Genomic DNA, 24,577 nt, shown 5'->3' with positions numbered 1-24,577 from the left:
TAGTAAGTAGGGCAGGTTAAAAGCACAATGAACTGTGTTGTCGTCACACCCAACTCAAGAGTTATTCTTGCTGTGTTCCAGTGAACCTTCCATGAGGAAAAGGACAACAGAAGTCAAAGTTTCCACTGGTGAAACTGGGAAAGCCGAACCGGTATATTGTCTCTCAGCCTCTCATTGCTGCGACGCCAGCAACTGTGAGTGTGGTGTCTGGTTCTTGTCTTCAAACATGGTGTAGTATTTCTCTACATATTTTTGTAGCTTGTATTAAAGTGAACCCTCCCACTTCCTTGTCTTCCGGACGCTCCTTTTGCAAGTTTCTTCCTATCCGATGTTGACTTGCAGCCTTTGATGGCTTTCTTTTGTGGGGTCTGGTTTTTAGTTTCTTCCTGGCAGTACAGTAGTTTATTTTGTAATGCAGTGTGAGTATGTAATATATGCTGTGTACTGCAGTATTGCAGTGTATGATCAGCATATTAAAAGTGTGTCTGTCTGAATCCTAAATGATAAACATATGCAGAGTTTGCCAAAAGCCAACATTATGATCTAATTTTCACTCTAATGGACTGCACGGCTAATACTAAAAAAACAATCGTATTAGAAAACAATAAAAACTTAAATCCAATATACGCTGAGTTCATTGTGCATAATAGAACCCCCCCACTCCTCAAACCTCCCACCTGACCAGAGGTTGTGCTGCACGACTGAGTTTTACATTACGCTTTATCTTCCCCACAATCATTTTTTAACCAACTCTTTTGCTGCTGGCAGGGTCACGCACCGCCCCAAAGTGCTCACCAACAATTCTGGGGGGTGGGGTGTGGGGGGCACAAAGTCATGCCATCAGCACCTTCCATTCACAGAGAGTTAATGGTTATCAGAGATGCTAATCTTTAACCTCACGCTCAAAGAAAGGCTTGAGATCAGGAGAGCAGGCCTGCAATGGGGGGGAGGGGGGTGTCAAGATGGAGGCAGGCTAGTTTTACAGTATTTATACTCTATACTGTACTTCATAGCATCCAACTCAACAGTACTGGCACATGCAGCTGCAATCACCATCAATGATTACATTTATACCAACGCAATAATAATCACCATCAATGATTACATTTATAATAGTGCAATAATAATCACCATCATGATTACATTTATAATAACACAATAATAATTGCCATCAATTATTACATTTATAATAACACAATAATAATCACCATCGACGATTACATTTATAATAACGCAATAATAATCACCATTGATGATGACATTTATAATAACGCAATAATAATCACCATCAATGATTACATTTATAATAGCGCAATAATAATCACCATCATGATTACATTTATAAAACACAATAATAATTGCCATCAATTATTACATTTATAATAATGCGATAAAAATCACCATTGATGATGACATTTTTAATAACGCAATAATAATCGCCATCGATGATGACATTTATATAATGCAATAATCATCACCGTCAATGATGACATTTATAATAACGCAATAATAATCACCATTGATGATGACATTTATATAATGCAATAATCATCACCATCAATGATGACATTTATAATAACGCAATAATAATCACCATTGATGATGACATTTATAATAACGCAATAATAATCACCATCATGATGACATTTATAATAACGCAATAATAATCATCATTGATGATGACATTTATAATAATGCAATAATAATCACCACTGATGATGACATTTATAATAACGCAATAATAATCACCATTGATGATTACATTTATAATAACGCAATACTAATCGCCATCGATGATATATGCAATAATAATCACAATCAATTATGACATTTACAAGGATGATAATAATCATAATGCTAAAAATGTAATAATGATAAATGATGACTTATGGTAGAATGTGTGCAAGGACACCACCTGTAGGTGTTTTTATCATCAAGACATATTTGATTATGATGTAATGTTATTCTGCCGTGAATTCCACCCCATTTTAACATTCAACTACTTGAACATTTCCCAACCCATTTAAGTCATTCAGGACTGCCCACTGACACCCTGACACTTTGCTAAGGTTACCCCATTTGGACAGCAAGTGTACAATAATGACTGTATTTGTAGGTGCCACATTTCTTTATGTCTAGATGGAAACGTTCAGCTCCCTGAGGCTCACATTCAGGTTTCTACTTCCCACTCTACCTTTCCTCCAAGTCCACATTTTCTAAACACAAATGTTCTTCCCATCCCCGTCATTCAAACACCAAAAACTCACGTTATATTTCCCACGTCCTAAAACACGCCAGCTTGGGGGAATTCCACATCCTTCACACCAGAAATTCATTGAAAAGAACATTTCTCATCTAATTGTAACACTTTTACCATGACTCAAACATCCTGCATGAAAATGACACGTGCATCATGACAGGACGCACAAAAGAATCATCAAAGAATCTGATTGGCTTGCAGGTTGGCGGTCATGTTTGATTGTATAGTCTCTAATTGGTCGTGGGCCGTGGGCTTTAAATAGAAAAAAAAGTGTGTACTTTGGACACCAAATATGAACAAATATATTGGCGTGTCATATTCCAATCATATTTGGATCATCGGGAAATGTATAATTTATCCTTAGTCGATTTGGAATCAATGAAGAGAAATATTGACCTCTTTGTATGTATTGAAGTATATTTGACTGATGAGATTATAGAAGAGAATACAACGTGATTGGGTTGAACATCCCGTCAGATTAAAATATATACAAATGTCCGCACCTGGCCGTAACTTGAGGACGGACAGAAGGAGAAGGAAAGAGGACAGGAAAGACAAAAGGAAGAGGGGAGTGGGGGGTGCCTGTTGAGTAAACAATCTTTTCACGCCGCCATAAATCACACAGCAGCTAAGATGGATCTTCTTTCTTTACACCTGGCTGTCACATCCCTCTTTACTACAACCTCACGCACACGCACACGTACACGCACACGCACGGCAAAGAGTGAGAGAAGGGCGTCTTGCATGTTACCTATCCCGAGGCGTCTGTCTGCAGCGGAGAGAGGCAAGCAAGTTTGCCTAAAGAACGAGCGCGGGATTGGGTACGTGCACCAAACGGACACGACTTACCTGCACTCTGTCTGATATTCTGCATGTCCTTGCAGCGAAGCGGAAGGATTAAAAGGAAGAGGAGCGTGCCCGGATGCTCCCGTGCGCTCCCGTGCGTCATGACGCACCGACGCTGCCGCCATTCCCGCTCCTTCCCGGCAACACAAGAAACGCGTGGCCTCTTTTCAGGCAGTTAGAAACGCGCAGGCGCTCTTTCTGCGTGTTTTCCCTGCACTGCGCTGAATGCGGACATTTTAGTCCCAGAGCAGGTCGGTTTTTTTTTTCTTCAGCAGCGGCTATCCGGTTTCCAGCTTCCACATGTTCCTTTATGCTTCCATGCATTCCTCTTTTCCTATGTCAGTCAAGCATTTCTCATTTTCTAAAAAAGGCTAAGAAAAAAAGATGTGAAATATATGTAAAGATAAAGCCTTCTGATTTTGCTGCTGGTTTGATTTCCATATAGGCCTTTTTGCACTTGAATTTGTCCGCGTGTGTGCGCGTGTACGTTGCCTTCCCACGCGCATAGACAAAGGCGCCGTGGCATGCCTGTGCGCGTGGTGGTTGTGGGGACTGGGGGGTGGTTAGATGTTTGTTGAATCTGTGGTTAACATTTATGTTTATGATTTATGTTGAATTTTATTGATGTTTGTCTCACTTTAACTGGTCTTTTTAATCTTGATTACTGTGCTAGAAAGTTTCATTTTCTTATCAACTTCATCATTTTATCTATAATATACTCTGTATTTATATGTCCATTGTATAATCATTCTATTATTTTATCTATAATATACTCTGCCTGAAGATGTTTATTATGCAACAAAGCGATTTGTATGTATAATACGGTCTGCTTTAAGAGGTCATGTTTCCATAATTTTTACTGCTGTAATTATTATATATTGTTTTTATTTGCTCTTCATTATAACCGCACAATGTTTACCATGTCAACTTTCACTCCTTAGTTTATTTATGTCTTGTTTATTGAAGACGTTATTTCTACATATATAATATGTCTATGTTTCCAAGGCGGCACGTGTGTCATTTTATTGCCGTAATGTTTCGCATATAGGGAGTGAGGAAATCGCTAAGTTAAAATAAGCTTCCGGCTCCGTTTTGGACATGATATTGAATAAATATTGTGAAATTTTACAAATTTCCCCACTGAGGGACGAATAAAGGCATATCTTAATATCTTAATCTTAAATATTGTATATATATTGTAAGCATTTATGTGCATGAAAATCCAACCATATTAATAAACCTTCACTTCCACACCGAATGTTAAATGTTAAAACATTTGAATGATACATATTATAGCTGAAAATATATTGACTATAATATATATCATATGATAATGTGGCGTGTATCTCGTAGACTTTGGTGTGTTTATACGCCAAATATGAAAGTATGACTATAGATAATCTTCTTTTGGCGGTTTGTTGGTGATTTCTGACTGCACGTGCAGGCTCGTGAATGGAGATAAGCTAGCAAGAGACGACATCCTTCCTCCTCCCCCCCTCCCCCTCCTCCTCCTTCTCCTCCTGCCTGGCGTGCGTGTAATGGATGGCAGACAAGACGCCATGTCGTTTCTCAACAGCCTCCCAAATATTTCAAGTATTTGACTGGCGGGTTTGATGTGGCCTATCACTAGCATCCCGCTAGTCCCAGCAGATAACACCTCAGGATGGCTAACATCAACACCTCTCAGTCTGCTCACTCATCATATACTACTCACTACTCCTTCTGTCAGGAGTAGTACAGGAAAATACATATACCACATCATATCTACTCTTTTCTTATACTAACACTACATAATATCCTAAGAATTATTGCATACGTTGTATTGTTTGTAATTATGTTTCTTCTTGATTATTGTTGATCATATATGCTCGACTTTATGGTAAATTTCGAATGTTTTGTCAACTCGATTGAATAATAAAGATGTAGTATTATGTTGCAGTAATAGTACATGATAATACAAGCTGTTGGAGGTGGATGCCTGTATGACATGTATATATTATTTTATTCCTGCGTGGATTGATATATATATATATATATATATATATATATATATATATATATATAGATATGTCAAAATGATATTTTTCAGGTTATTTTCATGAATTCATGTTGTTGTTATTATATTTTCATATTGTAAAAAAGTAATTGGGGGCTTTTAAGGATTGAAATGATAGGGATTTATTTTGATCAGTATCATTATTATCATATATTTGATATACAGTACATACATGCAGTATGTTATTAATGCCAAAGTGTACCTTTGTGGATAAAATGTATTATTCTTGTTTTGAACGTGTTTTTCTCTTGATGATTAAATGAAGTCTCCGGTATGGGTATATCGGCACTACCGGGTCCTGTATTGATATGTGCAGTATCAGCCGTCGGCACGTGCAACAATAACGCTTTGTGCAAAATGTCTGCTTTTCATGATGGCAGGATGCGCGTGCATGCGTGCTGGTGGTGGTGGGGGGGGGGGTGAAGATGGAGGCATGGGGACAGCCTCATCAATAACCAATCCAATAAAATCATACTACATTTGAAAAATGATTGTAGTATTTCTATACTTATATTTACTTGATGTATGTACTATATGTATTTTGTTCATATATATATATTGTTCATATATGTTCAATATAATATATATTTCATATTTTTATTTCAAGTGTTCAGTGGGTTCTTCTATTTTTTTTTAGGATTGGGACAATATTCCATAATCATGGATGATGGGTGGATGGATGGATGGATGGTCCTACCCCCCCCCCCCCCGCCTCCCTGCCAGATGCTTTTATAGGAGAGTCCACGTGCATCCTATTCTCTTCTCTCACCCACAGCCCAGCAGCTTGACACTTTCTCACTTTCTCTCTCTTATACGCCATAACAATACACACTATACCCCCATTTACCCCACTATACCCCCATATACCACCATACCACGTGCAAGTTACAAATAAATACATACACAGAAAAGGAAATGAAGGATATGGTAAAGGGAACCCAGAGAGGAACACCTCATCTTCTCACCCCCCCCCCCCCCCCCCATCATAAACAACACACACACACAAATAGACACACTCTGGTCACCATCAGCAACACAAGTATGGATGGATGGATGCCATATATACAGTATATATACAGTATATATACACAGTATGTATCGATGGGTTGGTGTATGGTGTATATGGATGAGGAGAGTGTGTGTGGGGGGGGTGTATGTGCAGACAGGAAGTGTTGTGATAAAGATGAAGATAAAGTGATTTGATAAAGTGTTTGTTCAGATCTAAAAACACACTGATGATGTGATGTGATGATGATGAGAAAGAGAGAGAGAATGAGGAAATAAAGCTTTTGGTGGGGGGGTAAGGGGTGGGAGGGGTATATTTACCAGGCCGGATGATTCAGTGAGATGGATGCGGCGTCGAAGGAGCGTGTTCCCCCCCACGCTGGTCCTCCTTCTTCTTCCTCGATTCTCACGTTGTGTCCACGCACACTCACATTTGTTTTATTTCTCTCTCTCTCTCTTTCTCTCTCTCTCTCTCTGTCTCGCTCTCGCTCTCTCTCTCTCGCTCTCTCTCCTCCCTGCTGGGGGGCGGGTAATTATTTACTCTCCTTTTTGTCACCACGCTCAAATCACAGAAGAATAAATCTCATCTTCTTGCACTGGTTTCATAACGTGGAAGTCAATGATTGCTTAGTACTTCCATATTCTTCACTTCTAGGAATGTTCCACATCTTCCAACTCTTTCAAAACATGAAAACATTCACGTCATTCCAAATTTTCAAGCTGACTACTCTCTATATTCCCACTTTTCCCAGTATTCCAACTCGGACCTCTGCCATCGTCCATCAATTCCTCATATTTTCATATTTCATTCAATTCTATTTGACAAAAAAGAGAAAACACTTTCATTGTGATTTTATGGAATTCCAGATTTCATTATTTTTCCTCATCACCTTAACTGCTAGAGGCTACACTCCATACAGCCCATCTTTTTATCTTCCCTAACATCATCTCATCATATTCCTCCATTGGTTGCACGCTCCAACCTCTCCTAATAATAATAACATCATAAGAAATATAATAAATCATATAATAGAGTGTGAAAGTGAAGGTCTCTAAATAAAAACAAAGAGTGCCTTTCTGTCCCCCCTAAACCACCCCACCCCCATGCTGTGTCTCCTGCTTGGGTCCCGGGCTGGAAGGAGCGTATACAACAATGAGGCCGACCTTGTCTGCTTCGGCAAACATTTCAAGGTCAAACAAAGCATCCTCCATCGACTCCGTATATGGAGTAATACACACATATACTGCAGTACGACCACATGACATCATTTATAATAATTCCAATGAAATAAGAAATATCAAAGAATATTGCAATGGCAAGATGCCATAAAGAAATAGAATATTTGCATCTATTAAATGTATTATACATGTATTAGATTATAAATGTGTATAACAGATATTTTCTATGTGATACGTAAGTACATACAATGCATGCATTCAAAACATTGATATTAATATGAAATTTGACAAATATGTGCAGGTTTTCGGGGTGTATAAAATGGATAGTGAAGTACTGTAATACTGTAAATAATTGCTGTTTTGCATGCAGATATTGTCTGATGTTTGACATGAATGAAGCATTCATAAGGAGCAAGATGGAAGGAAACATTTGCAGCGACGCTCATCAGCATCCCGGCGGCTATGATAAGCAAAAAAGCCTCACGTTTTTCTCCAACAAAAACGTTCAAGACTTCAAGAATGAAAAGTGAGAAAGTAGCATGTGATGATGCAAGTACTGTTCATCATACACGTTATATATCCAGGCCGTATGACTGTCCTCCATGTTTAGATGGGAGGGTCTTTTATCTCATTACATGTGGATGTCACTCTGAAAGTTCCCCGCTGACGGCTCGCTAACCTTCGCCTTTCCTGTCAAACGTGAACTTGTCTTTCAATGCAAAGAAATATTTATCTCCACTATTTTTTGATGCTCACCTAAATATATTTGAAGATGTTCATGTGATGAAAGACATGTTCCACAAAAATAGCACATTTTCTGCAACATTATTTTCAAAACAAAACAAAACCTAAAACATATTATAACATAACATTCATTCATTCATTTACTACCGCTTAGAGCCTATCTCAGCTGTCTTTGGGCAAGAGACGGGGTACACCCTGGACTGGTCGCCAGCCAATCACAGGGCACATATAGACAAACAACCATTCACACTCACATTCATACCTATGGACAATTTGGAGTCGCCAATTAACCTAGCATGTTTTTGGAATGTGGGAGGAAACCGGAGTACCCGGAGAAAACCCACGCACGCACGAGGAGAACATGCAAACTCCACACAAAGATAGAATTGAACTCGGGTCTCCTAGCTATGAGGCCTGCGCACTAACCACACGACCGCCGTGCAGCCTATAACATAACATCATTATTAATATAACCCTACAGCCTTGTTGTCTTAGGAGTAATAAACTGAGCCTCATGTATGTTTAGATTTGAACATTTCTCAAACCATATACCATATTCATACATATATAATGTATATACTGTATATACCATGGCGTCCACCTCTGACTTGGCCTCTTTGGTTGAGGTTTTCAGCGCAATAAGACATTTTTTGGCCAGCGCTTCTGCAAGAAGCATGCAAGCAATTAGTCTACCAATTAGCCAGTGTGGTGCGCACCCTCCCCGCTGGGCCCTGCTGCTGACTTCTACTGCATACTTACATACGTCCATACGTAGACTTACATAACATGCCTGCACATACTGTACATATGTACATACATAGTAGAGTAAAGGTGTGGCTTAGGCCTCTTTTCGTTTTTAGGTTTGTCAATATTTTTCTGAGAAATGTGTCAGTGATGCTAAAAGAATAGAATATTTGATGCGTATTCTTCTAAAGTTAGCATCTGGCTTTTTTTTTTTTAATTGTGAGAGGTTTCCCAAGTGACTTTTATTCCCATTTCCATCTGATTGCTCTAACGTTGGCTTTTCCCAAGCCAGCCACTATGACTGGATCCTGGAATGGATCTGGCGCGCAGTGTAATGTATACCATAATGTAATGTAAACCAGCGAGAGGTCAACTATGGCCTGAATGTGACCCCCTCCCAAAAAAAAGATTGGTTCGATGGCAGCTGGCCTGTGACGTGCCCATAAGTTCCAGTGCCCTGAAGGAGGCATGTTTGGACTTAGGGGGGGTGGAGGTCTGGGAATTTAGGGAGTGAGTGGAGGATTCAGAACCGTTATGAGGTTAACGCAGGGAGGGGGATAGCCACAGGTCAGAGTCACTAGACCTCATCGGTCAGAAAACTCTGTCCCCTGTTTGAACCCCCGTCAGACCACGGAGCCCCCGCTCACCGTGCTGCCTTCCTAAAACAACCACAGATTTTCCCATCATTTATTCTGCCCCTTTGGACTTGTTCCTTCGGAATCCTGCTTAGGTGAGAGCAGACGGCAGAGGCCATTGTTTGCAAAAAAAAAACATCATCGTAACCCCACACCAAACACTGACCAGACCCCATAAATGCTGGAGAAATGGGAACTTTTAGGATGTTGGAAATTTCATCCTGAATGTTTTGATGCTGTGATGAGTTGAAATATGTGGGAATTTATTTTTCCATTGGAATTTTGGGGCAGGAAGAGGAGTAATTCTGAGAAACTGGTCAATCTTTGGAAACAATGGAGTGAAAGGGAATTGGTGTCATGGAAAATGTAGGGTTGGGGGGGGTAAGTAAATTGGATGAATGGAAAGTCTTACACAAACGGAATGTTTTCATGTTGGAAAATGAGTGGAGAAACGTGGACTGCTGTTATGGAAAAGTTTATTTGTTGTCCACGTGTCCTGGCTCATCAAGGTGTTTTTGTGGTGGAATGATTTGGTGTGGAAATGTTGGCATTCATTTCTAAAGGGAATGTAGAGTTATGGAAAATGGGATGTTTGAATGGGATGGCAAATGTGAAAGTAGGTGAATGTCAAAAAGTGGAGATGAAAAAAAAACACACAATAATTAATAATGATAATAATATATGTGTTACATATGTGTGTAAAATATGGGTTATATCCTCATCATAATAATATACGTGTTATTATAAAAACATGGGTTACATGATAATGATAATATGGTAGACATAATAATAATAATATATGAGTTACATAATAATAACAACATATGGGTTATATAATAATAATATATGGGTTACATCATAACGTGTGTAACATGGTTATATCATCATTATAATAATATGGGAGTCATCATAATAGTATGAGTTACATAATAATAACATACGGGGCATATAATAATAAAAACGTATGGATTATATATTTATAATAATAATATGGGAGTTATAATAAAAATATGTGTCATATAATATAATAATAATAATATATGGGTTACATAATAACGTGTGTAACAAGGTTATATCATCATCACAATAATATGGATCATAATAATATGAGTTACATAATAATAACATATGGGCCAATATTAATAATAATAATAATGTATGGGTTATATATTTATAATAATAATAATATGGCTGTTATTATAATAATAACATACGGGTCATATAATAATAACAAATGTCTAATTCAATAATAATAATAAGAAGAAGATATGTGATAATAATAAGTTCCATAATAATACAGTATAGTAATAATAAGAAGAAGATATGTGATAATAATAAGCTCCATAATAAGTAATAAGATATACTTCAGCGATACAGTGAATTCCACAAATGGAAACATAATTATGAAGAAACGTGTTGTCAGATCTATACGTGAAGCCTTTGAGGCGGGGGTGAGGGGGTGCGGTGGGCCCCATAAACACAGGAGGAAGTAAAAAAAAAACAACACACACACTCCAACACAAACAAAGTCCGCCAAAAGTTCTTGTGAGCAACAAAAATACAAATCAAAGATGCCCTCTGACCCCAGCAGACACCCCCATCAGGCCAGCAAAAGCATGAAGGAAGAAGATCAGTGCATCAGTGAGGAATAAAAAGATGAACTTTACCTTGGAAGTCATCTTCCTCTCTCCTCTTCTTCCTTCCCAAAAACCCAAAAAGGCTTTCCTTCTTCCATGTGAACACCAGAAAGGAGTCTCTGAGAAAAGCTTCTTTCTGGAGTGTTAAGTGTGTTTTTGGGGGGTGGGGATGTCTTCCAAGACGTTTTCTTTCTGTGGCGTCCTTCTGTTCCTCCTGGCAGAGGGGGCCGCGTCTGCAGGACCACAATAGGAGAAGAAAGGTGTTGAAGAAGAAGACGTGATTAATGATGATTTCTTGTATAATTCTCACATTTCTCTTCCTCAGTGACCCCCCCCCCCAGTGATGCCGCTCAACTTTTCACGGGGTGAGGAGGGCATCCCCACTAGAAAATATCCCCAAAGGAAAGAAAGCAACAGAAGGTCCAGCTGATAGAGAAAGGACGCATCATTTATCAGATTTAGCAGGGCTTCAATATGTGCGGTAAAATCATGGAACACATTGAGTGGGGACTCATTGACAGACACAATAACCCCCCCACCCCCCCACCCCCCAGGCCCTATTCAGCCTGCCATCGCTGACACTGATCCCATACCCAAACTTGCTGCTATGTCATCTCATTGGTCGGCATGGTCAGTATTTCATATCATATACACCACCTTCCATTCACTCATTCATTCACATCAATCCTCTCATTCCCACTCAATACATTTACTCACTCAATAAAACACATGAAAAATGAAATCAACAAAGAAATTATTTCTTTATTTTAAACCCTCATGTATATTGTGTTGGTGGTGGGGGTGAGGGGGTTACAATACAGCCAATAAACCACAAGAGAAAAGACACATCACATTCTATTTTTAACTATTGAAGAAAAGTCAAATCATCAAAACATTGATGTGAATGATGGATAAATAGTGCAAGTATTACAGTACCACAAGAGTGATAGTAGGAGTAATATACCACTGTATTCATTCTTTCACTGTGATCTGGATTTTACAGCTGGTATCGCATGTATCGATATTTCAGTATCCACCAGCTCCTCCATAGTATACAAACACACTGCACGTCCTAGCATTCGCTTACTTTTGGGGTAAGCAAGAATGGCTACTGTACATACTGTACTGTCAATGCTGGTATCAATGGTGTACACATGTCAAGGAGCTGGTATCAATGGTGTACACATGTAAAGCAGCTGGTATCAATGGTGTACACATGTAAAGAAGCTGGTATCAATGGTGTACACATGTAAAGCAGCTGGTATCAATGGTGTACACATGTAAAGAAGCTGGTATCAATGGTGTACACACGTAAAGAAGTGGGTATCAATGGTGTACACACGAAAAGAAGCTGGTATCAATGGTGTACACATGTAAAGAAGCTGGTATCAATGTTGTACAAATGTAAAAGAACTGGTATCAATGATGTACACAAGCAAAGAAGCTGGTATCAATGATGTACACACATAAAAGAACTGTTATCAATGGTGTAACCATGCAAAGAAGCTGGTACCAATGGTGTACACACATAAAAGAACTGTTATCAATGATGTACACACGCAAAGAAGCTGGTATCAATGGCGTACACACATAAAAGAATTGTTATCAATGGTGTAACCATGCAAAGAAGCTGGCACCAATGGTGTACACACATAAAAGAACTGTTAGCAATGGTGTACACATGCAAAGAAGCTGGTATCAATGGTGTACACATGCAAAGAAGCTGGTAACAATGGCGTACGCACATAAAAGAACTGTTAGCAATGGCGTACACACAAAAAAGAAGCTGGTATCAATGGCGTACACACACAAAGGAGATGATATCAATGGTGTACACATGTAAAGGAACTGATATCAATGGTGTACACATGTAAAGAAGCTGGTATGAATGCTGTATACATGTGAAGGAACTGATATCAATTGTGTGCACATGTAAAGGAGCTGATATCAATGGTGTACACATGTAAAGAAGCGGATATGAATGGTGTACACACATGATGACTAATCTCGGAGACGTGTGTATGTACATGCCAGTGCTTCTTCCTGCTCCTATTCAGAACTGCACAAATGTAAAGACGTGGTGTTTGTACCAAATAAACAATGACTTATGTATACACTATATACCGCTATAGCAGAAGACAATGTCTTTTAAATTGACAGTGTCAGTTAAATTAATAAAAATGTATTTCATTTTGCCAGCACCCATTTGCTTATTGTCTAGTGTCTCCTGCCCCGCCCCCCTATTATTTATTGATTGTAATACTTGAGTTGCACATGGTATTGACACCATATTATACTACTATTATATTTACTGTATATAACGTACAGTTGATACTGTTTCATTGGATTGCAGCGTCCAGTTAGGTTTTGCTGCACGCTGCAGTGGTCTTTGATAAGCAGGCAGACAGTAGATAAATGTGCAGGGGGGGTTTCTTTGGCAGGGGGCCCGGGGAGAAATCAAGCAACATGTAATAGGGAATCTTCTCCGGGCCGAGGAATACGAGCGCACCAATTTGGGGGGGGGCACATTTTTAGTTGGAAGTTCATGGAGAAGAATGCTATTTTCTCCGCCCCGGCCCCCCACCCCCCGCCTTCTCCCCTCTGTAGTTTTCGATAGCTGCTAAGAAGAAAATGAAAATTAATACGGGAGCCCAGCCTTACAAAAGAAGTCATTCGTCTTGTTGATTATCTATTTGCTTGTCAGGGTTTGAGCTATGGCGCCGGCCCCGGCCCCCTCTTTACAATAAAAAAAAGAAAGAAATCAAGCACACACGCGCACACGCGCACACGGACGAGAAAACACTTGACGTCAGAAATGTTAGTGGAATGGATCAGCTCGCTGTTGATGAAGGGATGGAAGGTGGCTCGGTGATTTCAGAGCAGATTACTCTGATTATTCATCTGCCGACAACACACAAAATCCATCATGCTACGGCGCGTGGAATTACACTCCTTCTGCACGTCACATGACTCACCGGCACGCGCCGAGCACCTTGATTCCATCCAATCATCATCAAGTTTTTTTTCCACACATTATTTACATGGCAGTCATATTAGTGGCACAGAAAATACACAACTTATTAATAACATGTTTGATTACTTCTATAGAAAATCATCTTTGGATGTCAATGTAATAGACTCAAATTATAAGATCATAAATTGGTCCACGTTTCAATAAAAGACTACTGCAAACTGTCAATTATTAGGCTTTATAAAAAATGACATCAATAACTAACAATTCATCGCAAAATAAACAGATAATAAGAGTAGAAGTGAGGTCATATTGTGTATTATAACTAACAATTCATCGCAAAATAAACAGCTAATAAGAGCATAGTGAGGTCATATTGTGTATTATAGCGTATATGGACATACTGGTACATATGTATCTCTATAAAACAGTTTCTTCTCTTGTGTTTTTCCATCGGTGCTCAAACTGAATAAAGATGAAATACGGATAAAAAGATGAAGTATTATTTGGCAATAAATATTCTTTGAAGTTTTTCTCATCTGCTGTAATGAATGAGCAACAACTCGCTCATCGCCAAATAAAAAGGTTTTCTTCATGAAAAGTATTTAGTATTTACAACATTTCTACTGCACGTGACGTATATTATCATGAATTATTGTTATTATTATTAGTAGTATTATTATTATTATTAGAAGAAGAAGAAGAAGAAGAAGAAGAAGAAGAAGAAGAAGAAGAAAGGGCTCCTATTGTTTTTGTGAGGATGAAGAATGGCTTGTATGTTGAAAAAGAGGAAGAAACAGAACCTTCACGTCATGGCTTTCAAAGGAAAGGTTATAATAATAATAATAATAATAATAATAATAATAATAATAATAATAATAATAATAATAATAATAATAATAATAATAATAATAATAATAATAATAATAATAATAATAATAATAATCCTTCCCTTCCTGAAACACAGCATGGTGGAGTTAGAGCTGGGGGGGTAGTCCTGGTAGGACCTTGGCGTCGGGCACTTTGTGATCCTTCTGGTTCTGGAACCAAATTTTTGATCTGCGTGTACAGCGTGTGTGCGAGCTCCCCCCTGCGCCTGCGCGTCAGGTATAGCGACTGAAGTGGAACTCCTTCTCCAGCTCCAGGACCTGCTGGCGCTTGTGGGCCGTCCGGGACCGCTTGAGCTCACCCCCCCCCCCCCCGTGTACTTAGAAGTCACTGTGGGGGGGCGACAAACACAACCTCTTACTAGATGTACCACTACTACTACTACTATCATGACATACTTAATCCCATACTATAATTTCAGATACATGCTGTTATGTATTCATACATAGCTGTATATATGTGCATATCATATACATGTATTACACACAAAGGTGATTTTCATTCATAATCCATACATGTATTACCTAAAATAAATAATATTCATCATGGCATTATATAAATAATTCATTATAAAAGATGTATATCTTATATGTATATGTATGCAATATATCCCCAATACATTCAATTGAAAAAAGGGAATGTTTATTGATGATGATTGCACTGGTGCACGTTTATCATTTGTTGAAGTTTGGTTAGTACATGCACTCATGCCCAGTATGTATTATCTTGTGTATTCATGTGTAGCATGCATTACATACCTAATTTTATTCATTGATAAATATAGAAATGGAATGAGGTAAGTAGAAATAGTGCATATAGATGGCACATGTGTATTTCTTGGGAAAGATTATGATTGGCCTGCCAGTAGAAGACGTGTTGTGATTGGATAAAGGATGAAGCACGTGGAGGCGTGCTCTTCCCTCATAGGACCAAAGACGCCAGCCTGCACGAGCCCCTTTAAAAAAAGGAAGGGGGGGGTAGGTCTCGTACATTGTTTGTGTCATCTTGGAGGGGGGTCTCGTTCGAATAAAACAAAGAAGCAGCTATACTGAGCGTAAACATCACGAGGTGTTGAGCGAGGATATGAAAGATCAAAGATGGAGGAATATTGTGGTTTTACTGGCAGATCCACAAAGAGGAATATATCATCTACCATAAAGCTAAAACAGGCAGTGGAGGAGTTTATACAAGCCCGCCACTTAAAATCAAATTAGCAGCACATAAAAGCTAACTTATGAGTCGTCGTAGAAGGCGGAACCCCCCAACCTGCCTGCCACCGGACGTCAAGAAGCTCATAAACATTTATGGGGGGTGTAATGATGTTGGCCTTGCTTGCCTCGTAAATCTCCCGGCACACTTACCCTACTTCACGTGCGCTTTTCCTCATCCACTGGTACACCGCCGGGTCCTGAGGGGCGCCCTCGCGGCGGGAGAGCGGCGGTGTCACCGGGGAGAAAACCTCGGAGGCGGCCCGACGAGGCAAGTACGTCGGATGCGGCCGGTAGAAGATGGAGTCCGAATGCGCGAGCCTGCGGTAGCCGTAGTAGTCCTGGGAGTGCGGGGGCGGGAAATGCTTCTCGCACGGCGGGAACTTTGGCTCCACATAATCGGACTTGATCAAACAGGAGCTCGTGACCATTCACGTGCCAAACATCTTTTCACCCGCCGCCGCTTCCCTTCGAGTCCCCCCACTTTCTGGCAACTAAGTTAGCACACCACGTGACCACCTGCAACCAATGGTGAGCCACCATCCGAGGAAACACGAGAGGAGAAAATGAAGTGTGTGCCTGTGCACGCATCCTGTATTATACAGCATATTCTTCATATTCATTCTTTGTCTTTCTCTCCCAACATGCACGATAAGTTAATATTCACATATAGTAAATATTCTACTCTTCTTTATCTGGATGAAACAATACCAAAGCAGAATAATAGGGATAATCATTGATCAACGCATCATTATACAGCTATTATTTCACCTACTTCAACATGTCTTCTCAGTTGATGTTACTTTAATATTTATATCTTAATTCCTTATTGAATATTCATATCACTTTTATCATGTATTCTTCATTCGTGTAGTATACATAATATAGTGTATATCATATGATACATGATGTTCTTTATTCTTGATGATGAAAATGTTGCAGTGGGAATGCTCCTTCATTCTAAGATTTTATTCTCATCATAACGGATCATGTTTCTTTATTCCATGTGGAATATTCCCTGCAGGGTGGCAATAAATGTCGAGCTGCAGGCCACAAAAGTTTCCCCCGGCTGTCCTTTGGATACCGCCGTGTTAATAACACAAATGGACGAAAATAACATTATGTGCACAATAAAGCAGCACTTTCACTTCATATTCTTAAACACAAATACAAAATAAAGCAGTTGTGTGTGTGTGGTGGGGTGTGAGGGGGGGTTTAGGATGAATATGAATTTGGCGAATTAACAGCCATATATGAAATATATGATGCCTCCTAAAGCTCAGCAGCATAACTCCACCTGACCGATATCACACACAAATATGGCCGTCCCTAGCACACGCGCACACACACACGTGAAATCCCCAGATGAACCGTACTGTCGTTTATCATCCAAATTATGAATAAAGACAGTCCGGGTCTCCGAGGGGGCGTGACCTCTGCATGCTAGGCCTTTTATTGAATCGAAAAAGTTTTTTTTCAAAAAGCAAAAAGTGCAAAAGTTTGCATCCATAATCGGAGGAGGTTGAAAAGGGCGCCATTTGCGGCCTACTGACTGCACGTGCAGGCGGGCCAGTCCATCGATGCGTGGTCAATCGATCCACTATATACTCCCCTAGAAGCGAATTTGTGATGGCTTGCAGGATTTGGACACAAATCCGGATCTACAGGGTAGATATAGAAGACACAGAGAAGTCTCTCGGCTCGCCCGCCGGCTGCACTCGTGCAGCCTTTTGTAAGTTACCGTAATACACCGTGAAAACACTCATCTGCTCTTGTCAATGTTTACTAAATCAAAGCATACGAAAATATTGGGGGGATGTCACCAGATGTGGCAAGATAAGAACGTGAAATCTCACTCAGAAAAAAATATCTGGCCTGGGATGATCATAAATCAATCAATCAATCAATGAGAATGACGTGGATAATGAATATGTTGCCCTGTGCATGCGTGTAGGCGAGTTCACTCACTGCGTTTGTCCCATAGAACAAGGGCATGAAGGGAGTGAGGCCTTCTGTCAGTCATACAGTCTTATATTTGTCTTTGTATAAAGTTCACTCATGCTCACTCTCAGGAGATGCTTTGTCTTTGGCCTGCATGGCTCGGCCTTTGCCATGACATATCTGCTTTGTCATGGCGACAGGTGAGGGCGTGGTCACCTTGACCTCTCGACCTGCCCTTCCTCCAGACATCCATCAAGGTGTGTTTACTATCAGCAGCCTTTCTTTCAGCTCACATTGTCGCTTCACCTGCCCGGCAATGGCTTTATTTATGCTCAACAGTCCGTATACCCATCCTCCATGAGCAGATGCTAGCTCATACACACTAGCAGATAGTACTTGTCATGGCATACTCTATACAAAATAGTATATTGTGATAGTGTTGTTGTGAGGGAATGAGCGTGGGGTTGTGAAATGAGTGATGGGTTAGGCAGATGTTTAGTTTAGCACAGTAGGAGGCAGCCTGGACATCCATCCATATGTTGATGTGAAGTTAGCCTGTGTAGATGGACATCCATCCATAGTGTCGATGTGAAGTTAGCCTGTATAGATGGACATCCATCCATAGTGTTGATGTGAAGTTAGCCTGTGTAGATGGACATCCATCCATAGTGTTGATGTGAAGTTAGCCTGTGTAGATGGACATCCATCCTTAGTGTTGATGTGAAGTTAGCCTGTGTAGATGGACATCCAGGAAGAGCCAAGAGTGAACGGTGAGGTGTGGCGGTGTCAGTTGTGTGAAATATGAAGCAGAGGACAAAGGAGAGGAAGAGAAATGTATGGTTCCTCCTTTGTGTGCTGTGAAAAATCAAACCGCTCCCCTCATTCCTTCTTCCATTGTCATGCCGACGAGTAGCCGAGACTGTCATTCACAGTGTTTCATATTCATCCAAAGAGAACCATTCATGGCAAACATAGTAAATATAGCATATTCATGCAATAGAACACATACTGTACAGTTCATATTATGATTATCATATTAGTATTATCATATGATGTTACTATACCAACTGTGATTCCCACATTCCAGGGGGAAAAGTCATTTCCACGCACCAGACACGATAGGAGAGACCCCCTGCCACTCCCCACGCGACCACGTGTACTCACTCTTTCATTCCAGCCCTTTCTTCTTCCGGTGGTTAGATTTCCTATTTCCACTGAACGCATCCTTCTTCTTCGTCTTCCAGCATTTCGGGATCTCTTAGCATCCTTCATCCTCCTTTCTTCATCCACAGTCCTCCACTAGCTTCAAAGACAGTAAGAAGAAGAAGAAGAGAGGTGTCATGGCAGGAAGTGAAGATGATCATCCAGCAAGGTGCACATGGCGTCCTTGCTACCAAAGCACATAGTCTGCACCACCGACGCTGCATGGGAGGATGCCCGTACGTGTGCGTGTGTGTGTGTGTGTGTGCGCGTCAGTGAAGTTTTCCAATGAATGAGTTAGTTTGGGTGCAGGCTTTGTTGATGTGACTGCTGACCTCACGTTCACCCCAAACACCCCCAATACCCCCCCTCTCTCTTCTTCGCTGGCTTATACGTTCAGACAAATTGAGGTGGGATTCATTCATTCATTCATATTTTTATTTTATTATTGTGGTTGCATGAAATTATTTAATCAGCAACTAGATATTTTTATTACGTTGACTGAACTAATAATTTTTACAAAGAGTAAAATAACTGCTCAGCTATTTTGAGTAGGTTTCACTACATTTTTTATTAAATCAAATCAAACCCATGTTAAATGACCATAAATAAATTAAGTATGCTTTTTTAGAATTTTTTTGTGCACCTTTTCGTCACAATCTGTTTTTAAGTTAGTTAAATATTTGTATCTATCCAGAAGCACAAAATGGGTTTAAAAGCAACTTTAATATGGTAGAAATATTTCACATCTCAGATCAGAGCAGTCTGTGGACCCAAGAATATTTTAATATTATCATGAAAAACTATAAAATACTAAAAACTAATACAATACTGCAATACCTTTAACAGCTCATCCGGTCATTCATTGCTACAAACATGGAAGGTTTATAAATAGAAATAGAATAAATAGAAGTAGAAATACAATAAATGCAAATAGAAATAGCATAAATAGAAATATAAATCGAAAAGTAGAAATAGAAATACAATACAAACGAATGGAAAAATAATATATAAAAATATAAATTGAATACTAGAATTGGAAATAGAATAAATAACAACAGAATAATAGAAATGGAATAGAAGTAGAAATAAAAGTAGATGATGTAAAGCAAATATAAAAAGAGGATGACAGGAAGAAAGTGATTGCCATAAAAATTCATTCACGATAGTAATAATCCATGACTGATATTTTGGTCGTATTGTGGTTTGCTTATTATTGGTTTGACTAAATGTACATGTACAGAGTACATCCGGTATATACAGTACAGTAGAGTATATGATAGCTGATGCTTCAGCTTTGTCTTCTATCATTCATAATAATATCAACATTCGTCTTTTTCTGCCGTTTTTTATATTGGATTGTTTGTACCCACCCCACATGGTCACGTGTCATATAGCATATTAGCAACATCTAAATCAGCAATGACCAGGACAAAGCCAATCATTCATAAATATCCACATCATTCATAACCTGATCATCAAATATGACTACTTGGAATTATATCATCTTATCATCATAATCATAATCTCATATTCATATTTACACATGTACTACTGTATTACTGCTACAAACAGTAATAAATATCCAAATCGTCATAATGATAATTCATATAGAGCAGGCATACAGTATGTTTGCCTTTTCTTTGTCATCCCGTGAGGGTAAAAATGACACCAAGCAGCGTCACGTGACACAATGGGCCTCCTCACAAGCCCCGCCCCTTTCTGAGAGTGGGGAGGGGGCGGAACTCACGCGTGACGGTGAACTTTCCACCTTTGAACTCCGTGAACCTTCCTCCATTGATCCCAACATCCATAGCATAGATCCGATGGTATCGCTATTAGGTCAACACCTGTATATATGTGATGGGATCGATATATTTAAAACTCTTTCTTTTTTTTTTATCACAAACATAGCTTTTAACATTGCCATCTTATTATCATTATCTTAAATACATATTTACTTCACATTATTCTTTCACATGATATTTTGATTTCTATATTCATTTCACATGATTCTATTTACTTTACTTCTCATTTATTCGTTCATATTGTCTGTTTATTTGATATCTATATTATTCTTTGTTCTCCTTCTGGTCTCAAGCGGTCCCTGGTGGCAGCAGTGAGAGCTGCATTCTCTGCAAAGACCCCCACCCACCCCCAAAGCCCCCATCCCCATCCAGTATTTGTTAGGGTGATGGAAGCTGAGACACATTAAAGGTTTTGGGGGCCAATGTCATTACTATTATTATTAATAATATTACTATTATTACTATTTACTATTAACTAGTAGTCTACTTTGCTGGTGCATGCTGCATGCATGCATGCTAACCAATGTGGCCTGTGCCGCACCTTGGACACCCTGCAGTAAAGGGGGGTGGGGTGTTGTTTGTGTGAAGTAAACTTCCTAATTATGACCAACATTGGTGCTAATTCACTTCCTGACAAACAAACACATGTGCAAGATGGGGAGAGCACCCCCCCTTCCCCCCCATCCCTGCGCATGCGCCGTGGGGTTCCAACGGCGTCTGCTGACCTCACAGTGACTCCTGCGTGATCCGCAACTCATTCCCACAGAAAGGAAAGGAAAGGAAGAAAGGAAAGGAGGAAAGGAAATGAACATTTGTGCTGCTTTCGTTTGTGAGTTATTACAGTTGATTATGTAGGTCAACCAAAGGTCAGCCAGCCCCCCCCCAACATGCTCGCAATGAAACCAAAGTAGTCAAATTTCTTAGTGCTATACGTTTGTGCTGGTTCGTTTGTGAGTTATTAACAATTTAAGTTTTGGCCTATTACATAATCCCAATAACGTTCATTATAACTGCACAAACAGCACAAACTTAACACTAAGAAATGAAATAATTTGACCAAAGTTTTGAGTGAGGTGGGGGGCCAACTTCACTCAGGTCACCCTGCACGGTATCAGTGTGATACTGACGTCACCCTGATGGTATCCATACCGTATGTTCAATATTAATGCATGAAATACAAACTGCACATTTTCTTTTTTAAGAACTTTCCAAAATGAAGATGAAGTTCACTTTATGTCCCCCCCCCCCTACTCACCCTACCCGCCCTCATTCATCTGCTTGCAAATACAACAAAACACTCCCTGAACGCAACAAAAGCCTCCCACTCCCTGGCAAACACACACCTTGTCACGTGTCTCACTCACACACTCGTCAGCAGCCACACACACACACACACACACACACACACATAGAGCATAAAGAAAAGCAGGATAGAAGAGGAGCTGCTGCACCCTCACATGTCACAGCCTCACTCATTTATCCTGACGTAAACACACCCTGACATCCACTGGCCCTCCGTGTGTGTGGGAGGGGGTACGGGGGGGGGGGGTCCTGGGTCATCATTAACAGGAGGAAGTTTGGAAAAAATGAAATGGGGACTTTTCGCCTTCCTGTTTACTGAGGCAAGACTTCCTGATACTAACACTTTACCACTTCATACTACATACGTTATCACTTTATACTTCGTACTTTACCACTTCATACTACATACGTTATCACTTTATACTTCGTACTTTACAACTTCATACTTCATACGTTATCACTTTATACTTTGTACTTTACCACTTCATACTTCATACATTATCACTTTATACTTTACCACTTCTTACTTTATCACTTTATACTTCATACTTTACCACTTCATACTACATACGTTATCACTTTATACTTCGTACTTTACAACTTCATACTTCATACGTTATCACTTTATACTTTACCACTTCTTACTTTATCACTTTATACTTCATACTTTACCACTTCATACTACATACGTTATCACTTTATACTTCGTACTTTACAACTTCATACTTCATACGTTATCACTTTATACTTTACCACTTCATACTTCATACATTATCACTTTGTACTTTACTACTTCATACTTCATACTTTATTCACTTTATACTTTACCACTTCATACTTCATACATTATCACTTTGTACTTTACTACTTCATACTTCATACTTTATTCACTTTATACTTTACCACTTCTTACTTTATCACTTTATACTTCATACTTTACCACTTCACACTTCATATGTTATCACTTTATCACTTTATCACTTTATCACTTTATCACTTTATCACTTTATCACTTTATCACTTTATCACTGTATCACTGTATCACTGTATCACTTTATCACTTTATCACTTTATCACTTTATCACTTTACCACCTTATCACTTCATACTTTACCACTTCATACTTTATCACGTCATACTTTATCACGTTATCACGTTATCACGTTATCACATTATCACGTTATCACGTTATCACGTTATCATGTTATCACGTTATCACGTTATCACGTTATCACTTCATACTTCATACTTCATACTTTATCACTTCATATTTTACCACATCATACTTCATACTTCATACTTCATACTTCATACTTTATCACTTTATCACTTTATCACTTTATCACTTTATCACTTTATCACTTTATCACTTTATCACTTTATCACTTTATCACTTTATCACTTTATCACCTTATCACTTCATACTTTACCACTTCATACTTCATACTTTATCACGTCATACTTCATACTTTATCACGTTATCACGTTATCACCTTATCACCTTATCACCTTATCACCTTATCACTTCATACTTTACCACTTCATACTTCATACTTTATCACTTCCGACTTAACCATTTCATATTTTACTACTTCATACTTCATACTTCATCACTTTATCACGTCATACTTTACTTTACTTTACCACTTTATAACTTCATTTACCACTTCATACTTCGTACTTACCACTTCATATACTTCATACTTTACTACTTTATCACTTCATTTACCACTTCATACTTTATCACCTTTACACTTCATACTTTCATACTATCACTTTATAACTTAATAATTTATCACTGCATATCTGATCAGTTTTACACTTTATCACCTTTACATTTCATATTTTATCACTTCATACTTCATGACTTTTATGCTTTTATACTTTATCGCGTCATACTTTATCACTTCCACACTTAAAAGGGCACTTTTCATTTATGAGTTTTATGTTGTGCATGAATTTATGAATGCGTTATCGTAAGATGCGCAAGTATGCAGACAATGATATATATTGTTTTACTGTAGTGAATATTTAAAAAGACATACTTGAATGTTTTGGTTGTCATGTTTGTGTACTTGATGTATTTCTGATATGTTTTGAAATGTTGAAGTATTTAATGATAAATGTTTTGAAAGAATGACTTCTGTCATTTAT

The 24,577-nt window shown here is 39.0% G+C and overlaps 1 protein-coding gene across 5 annotated transcripts in view; it reads right to left on the bottom strand.

Annotated features, from left to right (window-relative positions):
• hoxb3a (homeobox B3a) overlaps positions 1 to 19,413 on the bottom strand; it is a 30,919-nt gene extending 11,506 nt beyond the window's left edge. For 3 of the 5 annotated variants that reach the window (XM_058048368.2, XM_058048375.2, XM_058048373.2), the window contains exons 1-2: positions 19,279 to 19,413; positions 11,137 to 11,339 (exon numbers count right to left, since the gene is read on the bottom strand). The gene's annotated coding sequence lies outside the window, so the exon portion shown is untranslated. Of the gene's footprint in view, positions 1 to 11,136; positions 11,340 to 11,416; positions 11,610 to 16,326; positions 16,396 to 19,278 lie in introns of those variants that run through there. The other 2 variants (XM_058048370.2, XM_058048371.2) reach the window with 2 other exon arrangements.
• Positions 19,414 to 24,577: the final 5,164 nt, after the last annotated feature.

This window comes from Doryrhamphus excisus, linkage group LG16 (assembly GCF_037039965.1).
Source record: "Doryrhamphus excisus strain RoL-2023G ecotype Guam linkage group LG16, RoL_Dexc_Guam_v1.1, whole genome shotgun sequence".
NCBI lineage: Eukaryota > Metazoa > Chordata > Actinopteri > Syngnathiformes > Syngnathidae > Doryrhamphus > Doryrhamphus excisus.
Note: the sequence above shows the minus strand (reverse complement) of the source record. Positions and strands in the feature narration are given on the sequence as shown.